The sequence below is a fragment of the Sinohyriopsis cumingii genome, chromosome 12 (assembly GCF_028554795.1).
Source record: "Sinohyriopsis cumingii isolate HCF-2022 chromosome 12, ASM2855479v2, whole genome shotgun sequence".
Classification (NCBI taxonomy): Eukaryota; Metazoa; Mollusca; class Bivalvia; order Unionida; family Unionidae; genus Sinohyriopsis; species Sinohyriopsis cumingii.
In genome coordinates this window covers 76,827,883-76,840,737 of record NC_142972.1, presented here as the reverse complement: position 1 = coordinate 76,840,737, position 12,855 = coordinate 76,827,883, and the positions used below count along the sequence as shown (strand labels likewise).

General features: G+C 34.6%; 1 long non-coding RNA gene across 1 annotated transcript; it reads left to right on the top strand.

The window, feature by feature from the left end:
* The first annotated feature begins 8,699 nt into the window (after positions 1–8,699).
* On the top strand, positions 8,700–12,408 carry LOC149786787 (uncharacterized). Its single transcript, XR_016425223.1, has 3 exons — positions 8,700–8,820; positions 9,653–9,705; positions 12,048–12,408. It is a non-coding gene; the product is annotated as an uncharacterized LOC149786787 (long non-coding RNA).
* The last annotated feature ends 447 nt before the right edge of the window (positions 12,409–12,855 follow it).

Sequence of the window (12,855 nt, the reverse complement as noted above, 5' to 3'; positions counted from 1 at the left end):
CTGGCACATGGAACAGATCCATACTTGGGGTCATGTGTTTGTGTGTGTGAATTGGATTTTGTACGTAGATTTAACAATATTTCAGTCATATCGCTATAGTGTTTGCACTGTAGGTAGTTTATATTGATACCTAGCACTTTGACATCATGCCACAGACATGTAGCATGATATCCCATCCAGTCATGTTATCCTGACACCAGGACATGGGGTCATGAGGTTATGCCCTATCATATATATCGGGTCAATGGATCATCTTGGGTACATCTTCTGTATCACTTAAAACACAGTTCTTGTTATCCTCAACAAAGGAAAGAAAGTAAACAGCAAAATTAAAAAGCAATATATCAGCCATGAATTCATGATGTGTATTACGAGGATTACAAAATATAATGTAGTTAAAATATTAAGGGGGATGTATAAGGATGCAGAGCTTTTTTAAATCAGAAAGTTTCTTAAAACCAAATCTTGTAAAATGGTTGCTCTTTATTTACATGCAAGCATTTACAAGACATAAATGGATAATCTTTATCCGATAATGTAAAGAACAATGAAACTTAGCATGATATGAGTTTATGTGATGGATATTTGATCCTGTTCTTCTGCTGATTGAGAGAAATTTTATCAATGTGTCCATTAATAGTGCATCTTTCTTCACAACTGTTACCTTGTGTTACTGTATTATTGTGAACTCGGGGAGATTGGATGTAAAATTACATGATTGTGGCTTCTGTTCCTTAATTAAATAATAAAAGTGTAATATGGTTTTAATAATTGCAATAATAACAGACTTTGCAATTCATTAGACATTTGACCTAACATTAATTGACCATGTAGTCTTTTGTTTGCAGAAAAGCAATTTAGTCTCAATTGGGTTGAGTGTATCTGTCATCCACCTATCTGTTCATTCTAGTTTTGCTTCTGCACAGTAATCTAAATACACAGTCATTTGTTATGTTGTTGCTAATTAGAGACTGGCTTTTTCGCATAATGTTCTGTTTAAATAGGCATACTTCGGGATAGATGTTCACCTAAGATTTGTACAAGAAATAGCAAACCATTAGATATTTTTGAGTGGCTTGAGATTGCTTGAACCCGTTGCTGTTGTTTGTTTGATAGTTAAATACTTGAACATATCACAAGTGTTCATCCTCAATTAGAATAAACATGTGGGAAATCAAATTATGTTCATTCTGCACCTTTAGAAATATACTTTGATACTTTGTTGACATTAGCTTGTCCTGAATGGTATCTGGGCCTAATGTCAGTACCATCAAAATATCAGGCTTATTGTACATATAAGTACAGTTTGTTGAAAAGCCCAATTTTCTGCACCTATCATTATATATCACATGTGTCTCACTTACTGCACATACATTTTGTGTTTTTAATTAATGTATTACTTTATCCAGTAGTAGCCATTATGGCTCATTTTGTAAGTCTGCTGGATTCCAGACTTGCAGGGTACAAGTTTGACTGAAAGGGTGCAAGTTTAAATTCAGCCATCAAATTAGTCGTGTTGGCTACCATTGTGTATCCTAGGACAAGGCAATGTATTCCAATTGGCTTGTCACTATGTAACTTGTGTTGCCGTGCCATAAAATAACAAAGCCAAACTTCATTCAGCAATTTATTCTTATTTGAAAAGGCTTGCAATCATTATTAATTTAACAAAATTACTTTATTTTTAACCCATTAGAAGAATGATGAAGTGAATGTCTCGCATATAGTCATGCTGTTTATTTTGACCAACACGAGACCAGTGTTCATTTACATCAAACTAAAAAAGAGCATTCATTTTTTTTTAAGAACTGTGTATTTACAACCAGTAAACTTGCAGAGAACATTGGTTGCTTTATAGCAATTCTAGAAACCAAGCATCTGAACCATTCACTTCTGCATGAACTATACTTTGCTGAAAGCTGTGTCACACTTTACGTCACTGACAGTTGTGTCACACTTTACTTCACTAACAGCTGTTACACTTTACTTTACAGACAGCTTTGTCACACTTATCTTCACTGATAGTTAATTATCACACTTTATTTCACTGCAAGTTGTGTTACACTTTACTTCACTGACAGCTCTGTCACACTTTACTTCACTTACAGCTGTGTCATACTTACTTCACTGACAGTTGTGTCACACTTTACTTCACTGATAGTTGTGTTACACTTTACTTCACTTATAGCTGTGTCATACTTACTTCACTGACAGCTGTGTCACACTTTTCTTCACTTTACTTATTATTACCAACACAGTGTATACCTAAGACATATCTTGTTACCAACACATTTATACATAAGACATGTATTGTTACCAACAGTGTCTACCAAAGTCATATCTTATTATCTACCTCAGGCATGTCTTGTTACCATCATATTTTATACCTCAGGCATGTCTTGTTACCAACACCGTATATACTTATGGCATGTCTGGTTACCAGCGCATTGTGTACCTATTGCATGTCTTGTTACCAACACATTGTCTACCTTAGGCATACATTGTGTACCTAAGGCATGTTCTGTAACCAAATAATGTATTCCTTATACTGAAGACAAGTGACATTGCCAGAATACAAGGTAGTGGCAGCATATTCCAAATGTTTAAATTTCTTTATGAGCACAGTTGGTAATATGCTAAAGTTAAAGCAGGAGTACTCTGAAGATGGAGAGGTAACACAGGGTAATATAATGATCACTTGACAATATTGTGGACACATGAACATCATGTGATATGATCTTCAAGGACATATAAGGAGATAGAAAATGTTCAATTATTATTGGATATGTTTTAATGTCAATTGTTTAAATTTCAGCCCATGATAGATGATATTCAGATTCAACAAGCTTTATTCATTGCAGGTATTCTACTTGGCTGTCTTTGACATTTCTTAGCATACATATTATTAGTACAGGTTCACTTCATATGTGTGTAATAAATTTTGTACCTGTTACTGACAAAATTGAGTATGAATTATCTTGTGTCATGTATTTGATTTTGGTTTTGGTAATTGTCACATAAGTGTGAATGATGTCTTTTTTGTTTAAGAATTATACGTATATTACAAACTAATTGTTTAGAATTTCTAATTAGTTTGTAACTTTAGATCATTACTTAGGTATAGGCTAATCAATATGAATTAATAATTACTAGGAAACTTATTTGCAAACAAAATGTAATTCTTGCCATTGAGATAATCAGTAAATTTCAATATCAGATTTAATGTATTGAACCACATTCTTGACTTCAGATTAAATGTATTTATTTCTACCTAGTCTGCTTTTTTGTCACTATCTATTCTTTTCTCATGCATTTGTCCGAAGGTCTAAGACACTCTTATCATGTAACTCATTAAAATTTACCTCTTGTGGAACAATATATTTTGGACGAAATTCATTATTTGCTATTATTTTAATTCATACTAAAAATAACTAGCTTAGGATGATTTTTTTAGACTGTACCCTGTTGCTTTAAATTTCTGACTTGTCTTTCCTTAAAGAGTAAAGAAACAAAGAAAAAACATCAAAGTATGCGAAAAGGAAAGCAGCAGTGGTACATTTCATTTATTTAGATACTTTCTGTACGCTTTAAAATTTATTGACAATAAATGTATTGAAATTTCAAACTATAATCATTATAAAAGAATAATAGTTGATATAACTAAATTCAATAAATTTATTACAAGCATGAGCACCAATTTCACTGGCTTTCAGAACAAGAACAAGCATAAAGACCGAGTTGCAGATAAGCTAGGGTGTGGACAGACGTGTGGATACACACAAATAAGCTATGTTATTACAATGCAATGCTAACACCCTCGCTTGGCATTCATCTGTAACAGGTTAGTGTTCGGACTGGTTGGCCTGGTATCAGGATAATGTGACTGGGTGGGACATTATGCTACATGTCTGCGACATGATGCCTCAGTGCTAGGCATCACTATAAACTGCCACACTGCAGACATCGTAGCGATATAACTGAAAATTTGTTAAACCTATGTTAAGAATCCTAATCACACACACACACACACACACACACACACACACACACATATAATGGGTATGCTGTATCTCATTCATCTTGTGACTGTGTCATTTGCAGCACGTCTTTGTTGAATAAATCTACCAGTTTTGATACAACCACTCCTAGGAATGTCATCATGCAATCTGTCAAAGAGTACTTTTATAGGTTTACCAATGTGTATCCCTGTTTACAAACGCTGTTATAACTTTTTGGAAACTACAGTGGGTAATACATTATGCTAGGATAACTAAGTCAGTATCCGCGGATATTACATTACTTATTGGAATACGACTCGTCTCATTGAAATGTATTGTTGTGTCTAGGGGCTTATAATACGTAACACGATAAGGTCAAACCCTAGTTTCCAAAATAGAAATGTATTTACCTACAATATAAAATCAAACAAAGTGAAATAATTAAAAATACGTCACATCGTATGATTTTGTATACAATTATCCTGAATTACACTTTAAATTTCAATTCAATCTGGAAACCATCCAGCATTGCTTTTAACCATCGCATCTCTAGCAAAGATATCTCAGAGGTCACGGTTGACATAAATAGTACAAATTCTCGAGACTTTATCTACGAGACTTTGCTCCACTGCGACACGCTCTGGATCTGGTAGGCTACCAGACTATGTTGAAATCAGCATAACCTCCAGTCGAGCACCCTCTGCGGCCTTTGCTAGATTCGCCCAGAAATTGTATGTGGCAAGAAGATCTTAATTTGTTTCTTTTCTCAGACATAACCATGCCAGTTAGGAGATTGGGTTAACCCTCATATATGGAATCTAATCTTCTTCCCTCAGAGGTTAATTGAGGTTTTAACAGGATGCTCAATATTCCCTCCGAATAATACATATTTTCTTAACATTAATGTGAATAAGGAACAAATTCGAATGAGAAAGCATTTTGTTTTCACTAAATTATGTCTTTCCTTGAATATTTACCCGATCACACTACTCTAATACTCTCCCATACTCCCCGAAATGCGAGCACCCGGTTACATGATGCTGCCCTCAGCTCATAGCCAGCGCCACCTATCGGTGGCAAGTGGACGTAAATGGCAAAAATGGTTGCCCTTTGTCTATATAATAGAGAGAAAATACAAATTTTCGTCTTTGGGAGGGCAAAATTCGGGAGGTAGTAGGGCTTTTATTCCTAGCATCAATGTGATCGGGAAGGTGTTCTACGAGAAACATCATTTTCTGAAGAATGTGCTCTTTTATTGTGTATGAATACCATCACAATCTACATGCATAATGTTTTGAAGTTAATTTGATGACGTCTTTGATCTAGATGTGACCTATAGCTACACATCGTTCTTTTAGTGCCAGTTTAGTGTATATAACCATATTGTAACTGAATTCATGTTATAACGATGAGTGTTATAGCAGGGATCTCCCGTGATCCATTGCAGCCATGTTTACTTATTGATGACGCAATTGGTCCAGACAAGACCTTGAGTAACAGCAAATTTGCTGTACTTTACTATATAATACATTTGAATTTGTATTACATAGAAATCTTAGTCATGTTCATACTTTAATGATGTCCTTGATCTATACGAGACCTTTACACGTAGCTATAATTAGTTTATATCAGGGTCAATTTACTGTATTTAAACGAGTCACATAGCACACTCCACTGTGAACAGAGTAGACACAGATATGCCATGATGTAGTAGTTAATTGCTCGATATGACCTTGCATAATCATTGTTGTTTGCACGTGATCAAACACAGAACAAAAGACATGCAAAATGACAAATATACATTAATGCTGGTTTTAGTTAAGATTGTGTAATATATTTATAGATCGTAGTGTTAGTCATTTTGGATAATGTGGGCGACACAGAGGTATAACCACGCGAGCTTGCCAGCCCCATATACTTCAGGTAAGATGACAATATCCGATGACACACTGCAATTAAAACTTGAATTTAAACTGATTTACACATATTTAAGTCGAGAAATCTTTTTTTTTTATTTTTCAATAACAGGATCATGCATGAATATACATTATAAGTGATACAATTTACATACTGTTTCATTAACATAGACATATTGTGATGTCAAAATATATAGCAACAAACTTGCTTCGTTATATGTGTCCTTAATAATGTGTGCCAAATGTACTGGCTCCCGATCATCCCATACGATGCATTTGCATAGAAGTCATGCGTTGAGTATATAATAAGAGAAAATATAGTTTAGTACATGTTTCTTGTGCATGGCTGGGTGGGGTGGATTGGTGGGGATGGGAATGGTCTAAGGTGCTAGCCTTTACAGATCACTGACATCTCACCTCAATCCGATGTGTTCGGGTCTGGGGCTCAGCCAACGTGGGTATATGATAAAAGCTTCGCATTGGTCGTGTGTTTTTCCCGAAGGTGTCCAAAATTATTCCATCCCCATATGTACCGGTTTCCTAAACAGCGTTAAACCCCAAAAGTTATTGGTATATGATGATAGGCATTTGATTTTCACGTTTGATACTATGGAGTATACATGATATAATATCATGTTTATTTTCACAGATATTGAGGAAACAATTATTTCATGGTATATATATATATATATATATATATATATATATATATATATATATATATATATATATATATATATATATATATATAATGAAACATTTATAAATAGAGATGATACAATAAGTGATGACATATTTACTCCAGTAACTTACATCTAAATGCAGTCACTGTAGATTCCGATCTGTCATCATTTACTGTGGCAGCAGCATATCATGATGCAATTTGCCCGAAATAACGAACCAGGGTTTTTGGGTATGTTGGTATACTAGGCTATATTTTCATGGTTCATTCAGATGAGCATCATCATTACATGAGTAAATATGGTCAACATTTCCTTTGATACACATTGTATCAACTAGGATGTGCAATCTAAAATGTACAGCTAAACAACAAGGATGTGCAATCTGAAAACTAGGATATACAATCTAACAACTGAGACAACTACACTGACAACTAGGATGTGCAGTTTGAAAACTAGGCTGTACAGTCAGACAAGACTGCGATATGGCAAATAGGATATATGATCTAAGAAGTAGGATGTACAATCAGACAACGGACTGTACAATGTGACAACTAAGATGTAAAACCTAACAGCTAAGACGTAAAACCTAACTGGAATGTACAGCCTACCAAATAGGATGTACAACCTAACAACTGGTATGTACAGCCTAACAACTTGGATGTATAATCAGACTAAAGGATGTAAACTATAACAACTAAGATGTATAACAAAGGTTTTATTATGTGTAGTTGTCATATACTGATAATTACAACAATTTTGAGGTGTTCACTTTTCTTCTTGGTATTTAAAGGAGAGTAGCATGTCTACATTCACAAGTGTTTCAGCAGGTGAGACCAAAACCTGACATTGTATAACGCACGCGTTTGTCAACAAGTGAAACCCAGATCTGACATTGCAGAATGCACAAGTGTCGCATTAAGTGAGACCAAGGTCTTACACTGCATACTGCACATGTGTGTCAACAGGTGAAACCCAGTTCTGACATTGCCTAATGCACAAGTTTGTCAATTTGATTCTGATAGGAGCTAGAAGTATGCAGTTTAAACGTGATACGTATGACATTCTTCCTGCCCCAGTTATCATTAAACTAACAGAAGGCAATTAGACCTAATTTTATTGAAAAGCACCAAGTAATACGAGTACAGGTGAAAATCACTGACATGCTTCCTCCTTCGTTTTACGCTTAACACAAAGGAAAATAACATTATGCCGTAGCTTGATACTGGTGGGAAAAATCTTGCGCGCAAGGAAAATCTAACATTTTACACGTCCAGGTTGAAAATGTTTTGTGGGTCTTTCTACTACTACTGCTACTACTACTACTGCTACAACCAATAATGATAATAAAAAGCTTATTCTTGCCTATCATTTATCTATCCATCTACCCAACAACTCATCTACCTATTAATCTACCTATATGTACCTGGCCAGTTATATATTTCCTTTCGTTCTGCCTGCCTCTGACATCCCGCTGTTGCGTTATGCATTTCTTTTAAATCCTCGTGCATGACACATATTTGTAAATAAGACCAGTTAAAAAGAACACCTATATGTGATCGGTGTGTATGTTTTATATAAACGTTTTACAATTTATTTTTCATTCCATCATAATTTGAAATATGTACAATCGAATATAGAAACAAAATCAACCTGCTGATTTGACAATTGGCAGAAAACAATATTTGACTAAAAAATGTATACATAATTTTAAGTAAGAAATTATATGTTTTTGGTTGAAGTATATACTTCAGTGAGATAAAGTATCTCAATTACCCCCTCCGCCACCATTCCATTCAGCTGTTATGCTGACCCTACGTATGTGTTGACAATTATTAATAATAATCTTAGTCATCAGACTTAAATGGCGCTTAATGGCTTAATTTATCGGTGGCTGATTGGGCTTTGACGTGTCTAGAATAATTATTTAACTTCCCATTGATTGGGCTAGGTCAGGTGAAAAGATAAATTCGACGCAAAGTGAGTAGTGTTATTTGTCACGCGGGATATATCGTAAAATACAGTCGCATTTGACGACGTATATAAGGAGAGGACTGATCAATTAGATTCATTCCGATTTCCTGAATAGCAATAGTAACATGTACCAATGATTTTGTGCTCTCTAAACCCGGATGCAGTAACAAGACTACATGGTTAATTTCCAAAGTAATGCAATTTGATTACACCATTTCAAAATCCTTGCAACAGCAATACCATACTTCCAAGGTAAGATTGTAAAAATGATTTATAGCAATAATTCGTTTTTAATTTCCAAACCTATGTAGTGACACTAACCTATATAAAAATCAGTGTAGTAAAATTACTTTACTTTCAATATGGCATTCAAATACTGGTTTATGTAATATCCAAGCCCTGATATAGTAACAATGCCACATTTCTAATTCAGAAATATAAGCAGTTATATTAATCCGTTTCCAAGGTGATAATATTTTGAATTCCCAAATCCATGCAGTATCACTACCCTATTTCCAATTTAACAGTGTAGTACTGATGTTGTATTCTCCAAAACCTGATGTAGTACCAATAACACACTGTTCATCCTCAAACTCATGAAGTAACATTATCCTATTTCCAAGGCGACAATATAACACAGAGTTTGTGATCTCCAAACAGTGATGCAGTAATATGATCCTATTTCAGAGGTCCCAGTGCAACACTGATTGAGTGATTAAATGGGTTACGAAATAGGATATAGGAATATTACTACAATGATAAAGTGTAATGTTATTAAGTAATGTTGTTTTTTATATGTAGTAGCATTACTACACTGCTAAGTCCTGAACTCATGTAATGGTAAGTAATGTCACTTGCTTATTTAGCATAACTACTTTGTTAATATCAAAACCCGTTTATTATTATTACTGATTTCCGAAGTAATGATGTATACCGTATGGTATGATCTCCACAGACATTAGCAAACAATATTACTACAGGGCTGAAGTTTAAAGTCATGTAATAATATTTACAAATGATGTATCATTTCTACACTGTTTGTCTCAAAACCTTGCAGTAACGTATATATTGTTCTTTTCCATAGGTGATTTGTCCATTGAAGCTGACGCCATCATCCTCATTTAAGTAATATGACCGGTAAGAACACTGCAGCTGGTTGAAGCTGAAAAAGGCAGTAATGTAGGCAATATTGTGATGTGCTATTTATACGATATTTTAGTAATCATTTAGTAAAAACAGATTTCTTAAAACTGACAATAAGGTATACTTGCGAAAATTGTTTCTTATGTTGTCGTAGTGCACTTTGCATCACTCTTTGCCACCGCCAAACCATAGTGCAGTTTTAGCTCCTCACTGCCATGATCGCTATGTTGAAAATCGTGATATCATTATTTTTCCTAGATGACTTGTCACGTGAACATTTTGTTTTCAACAAAAGACTTCTTACGAAGTTTGATTATTCCTAAATGGAAATGGTGCCAACCAGACATATGTCCACCATGGTAGTTATTTTGAAAATCTTGATAATGCTACTGCTTCAAAAGATAAAGTCGCAAGAGCATGGGGCTTCGAACAAAATTCTTTCTACGTTGTCTTTTTATTCGTAACTTAAAATGGTGTCAATTTTACAACCAAGATATCCACCACAACATATAATTTGTAAATGTTGTTGTCTCTGAAGAAGATAATACATAGTTTAAACATTCAGTAGATAAAAGAAGAAATGTCCTTCCATTGAAGTCCAGGAAAGTTTATTCAGCCAACACAGCACCAGCCGCTTTTGAGGAACTCTTATTTTTCACTTTGATTTGACAGTTCTCCAATCACGGACAGTTATTTGAGTTATTCGTTCAATTGGATGTTGTTTGATCTCCATTGTATAAACTTATCGTCTCTTCTGGCAGTCTATTTTCATTCTTTTTAACATATATGAATAAATGTCTTCGATGAAATAATCTCTTGCTGGTTAGTTTCTGAAAAGACAAATTAGTATGATTAAAAATGTTACAGACACTAACTTAATTCCATATTGATATTGATTCACCATGTTATGTTGTATGCTGATAGCGGTGTGCCTACCATTATTGATACAGCCAAACCTGTCCCAATGAATTGCACCTCATGAGGGCTGCTACCAATGTGGCGTTATAGTTTACGAATGTAATCTAAGTATCTATGTCGTAAGTAATAATAAACGGTACTACTTGTCATTGTTAATCCAGAGTGTACAGCTACACATGCTTCCAATTGGTAGGTCTCCTGTAGGATCAGGCAGCCAAGCAGATATACTCATCCACATATGTGCTTGATGTGCCTGATGTCAACATTGCATTCATGCAATATCGAACTTCACCTTAAAAATCTATGATATTTGTTTTTCATCTTGCCAATGAAAGTAAGGAAGTTGTGGTCACTGAACACAATAATTGTAGATGAAGCTGAACTAATGTACACTGCAAAGTGCTACAGAGTCAATATTAGTAAATCTGTCAAACAAATTTCGAATTGTCTCTACGTGATCTTTCCAGGTGTCTTTGTAGATAATGTAAGCAATGCAACTATCTATATCAGATCTAATCATGCTCGTTAAACGTTGAAATGAACAAGACGAACATTTTATGCCAAACGCCATTATTTGATATTGATAAAGTCCTTCTGTAGTCACGAGTGCCGAAATTTACTCTGCCCCTTCCATCTGTGCAATTTACCATTATCCATTCAGAATGTCGTATTTAGTGTCATATTTTGCATTTCTAACTTTGTCAATGCAGTCATCGATTCTTGGCACTTGAAATGAACCTGATTTGGTTTTGTTTTCTCCTTTATTCAGTCTGTGCAGATGCGGAAAATATTATCTAATTTAGGTGCAAGTATAAATGGTGATCTCCAGTCACCTTTACTCGGTTTTATGGAATTATTCTCCAGTAGATTCTGGATTTCTTTTTTCAAACATTCCAAGCTTTAGATGGCTAACCTTGTATGGATATTGTTTCACATGTGTGGAATCTCAACGCCATAGTATATTTTATTTGTTCGTGTTGGAACATCTAGAAACAAGTGCTCATATTCAAGTAAACTGAGTTAGATCAGTCTTTTCTTGCTGCTGCAAATGTGAAAGTTTCTGGTCCAAATTATTTATAATTTATGAATTCCAAAATTTGGTTGCTACATTGTCACTAGAGTCTGATAGCGTTCCATAGTTTAAGTCCTCACTGTGTGGAACAGGAAGAACCAACCTTACTGCATGATTAACATGGCTATCTCTATGAACGTACTCGGTTAAAATAGTTATAACTCATAAGTAGTAATCATATAATTTAACTCATTCATGTTCGTCTTAACTTTATGAGGACCACACCATCTACTGTGAAGATATGTTTGAAGAAAGAACAAAAGAGAAATAACTCTATCACCAGTCTGACAAGTTCTTTCCATTGTAGTTCTGTAGTACATTAATTTCATTTTTTACCTGATCGTAGATAGGTGCCAGACACTATCAAGCATTATGCTGCAAGGTTATTCGTCAAATACATGAAGAGGTTGCAGATGGGCCTTGGTACCTTCTTATTGGAGTTTCTTACCATTTGACAAGAGTGACAAGATCTACACTATTTACAAACATCACCTTTAACTTTCTGTCAATACAATGATTCAAAATTTTGAGATGTGTCGCATCGATCCCTAAATGACCAGCCAAAGGACTTTCATGGACTAAACTAAGAATGTCCTGTCTCTATGAGTTTGGAGGTAACATGTGGTAGTTCACTGAGCTCCCTTCATCAGCAGGTACATCAGGTGGTCTCCGTTATCTCATAAGGACTCCATTCTGAAGAAACTAACATACACGCAAAAGATCCAAGAAAAAATACCACTTTAGTTTGCTTTTTAATGTATGCTTTGTTACCATGAATTAAAAAGGAATTATATTACTTGGATTTATTTTGTGAATGTACACAAAACAACGCAGAACTGAAACAGTAATCGGCTGACATTATATAAGGCATCTGCTAATTTCAAACTTTTAATACATTATAGCTAGCTAAATGGTTTGTGCATAAACTAAAACAATTGTTTGTTCTGAATGAATAACAGAAGAGTTCACCTACTGAGATAAAATACTTTTGTTTATTTTATACATGCGATTCACTCAGTAATTTTTCGCAATTTCCTTTTCTACCGGAGGTGAAGGGGTATATCGCTTTTTACATGTTTTAACATCAATGCCTTCCAGATATGGAATTAAAAGCAATGAGACATAAAAATTAATATATTTCACAGATGAGGCAC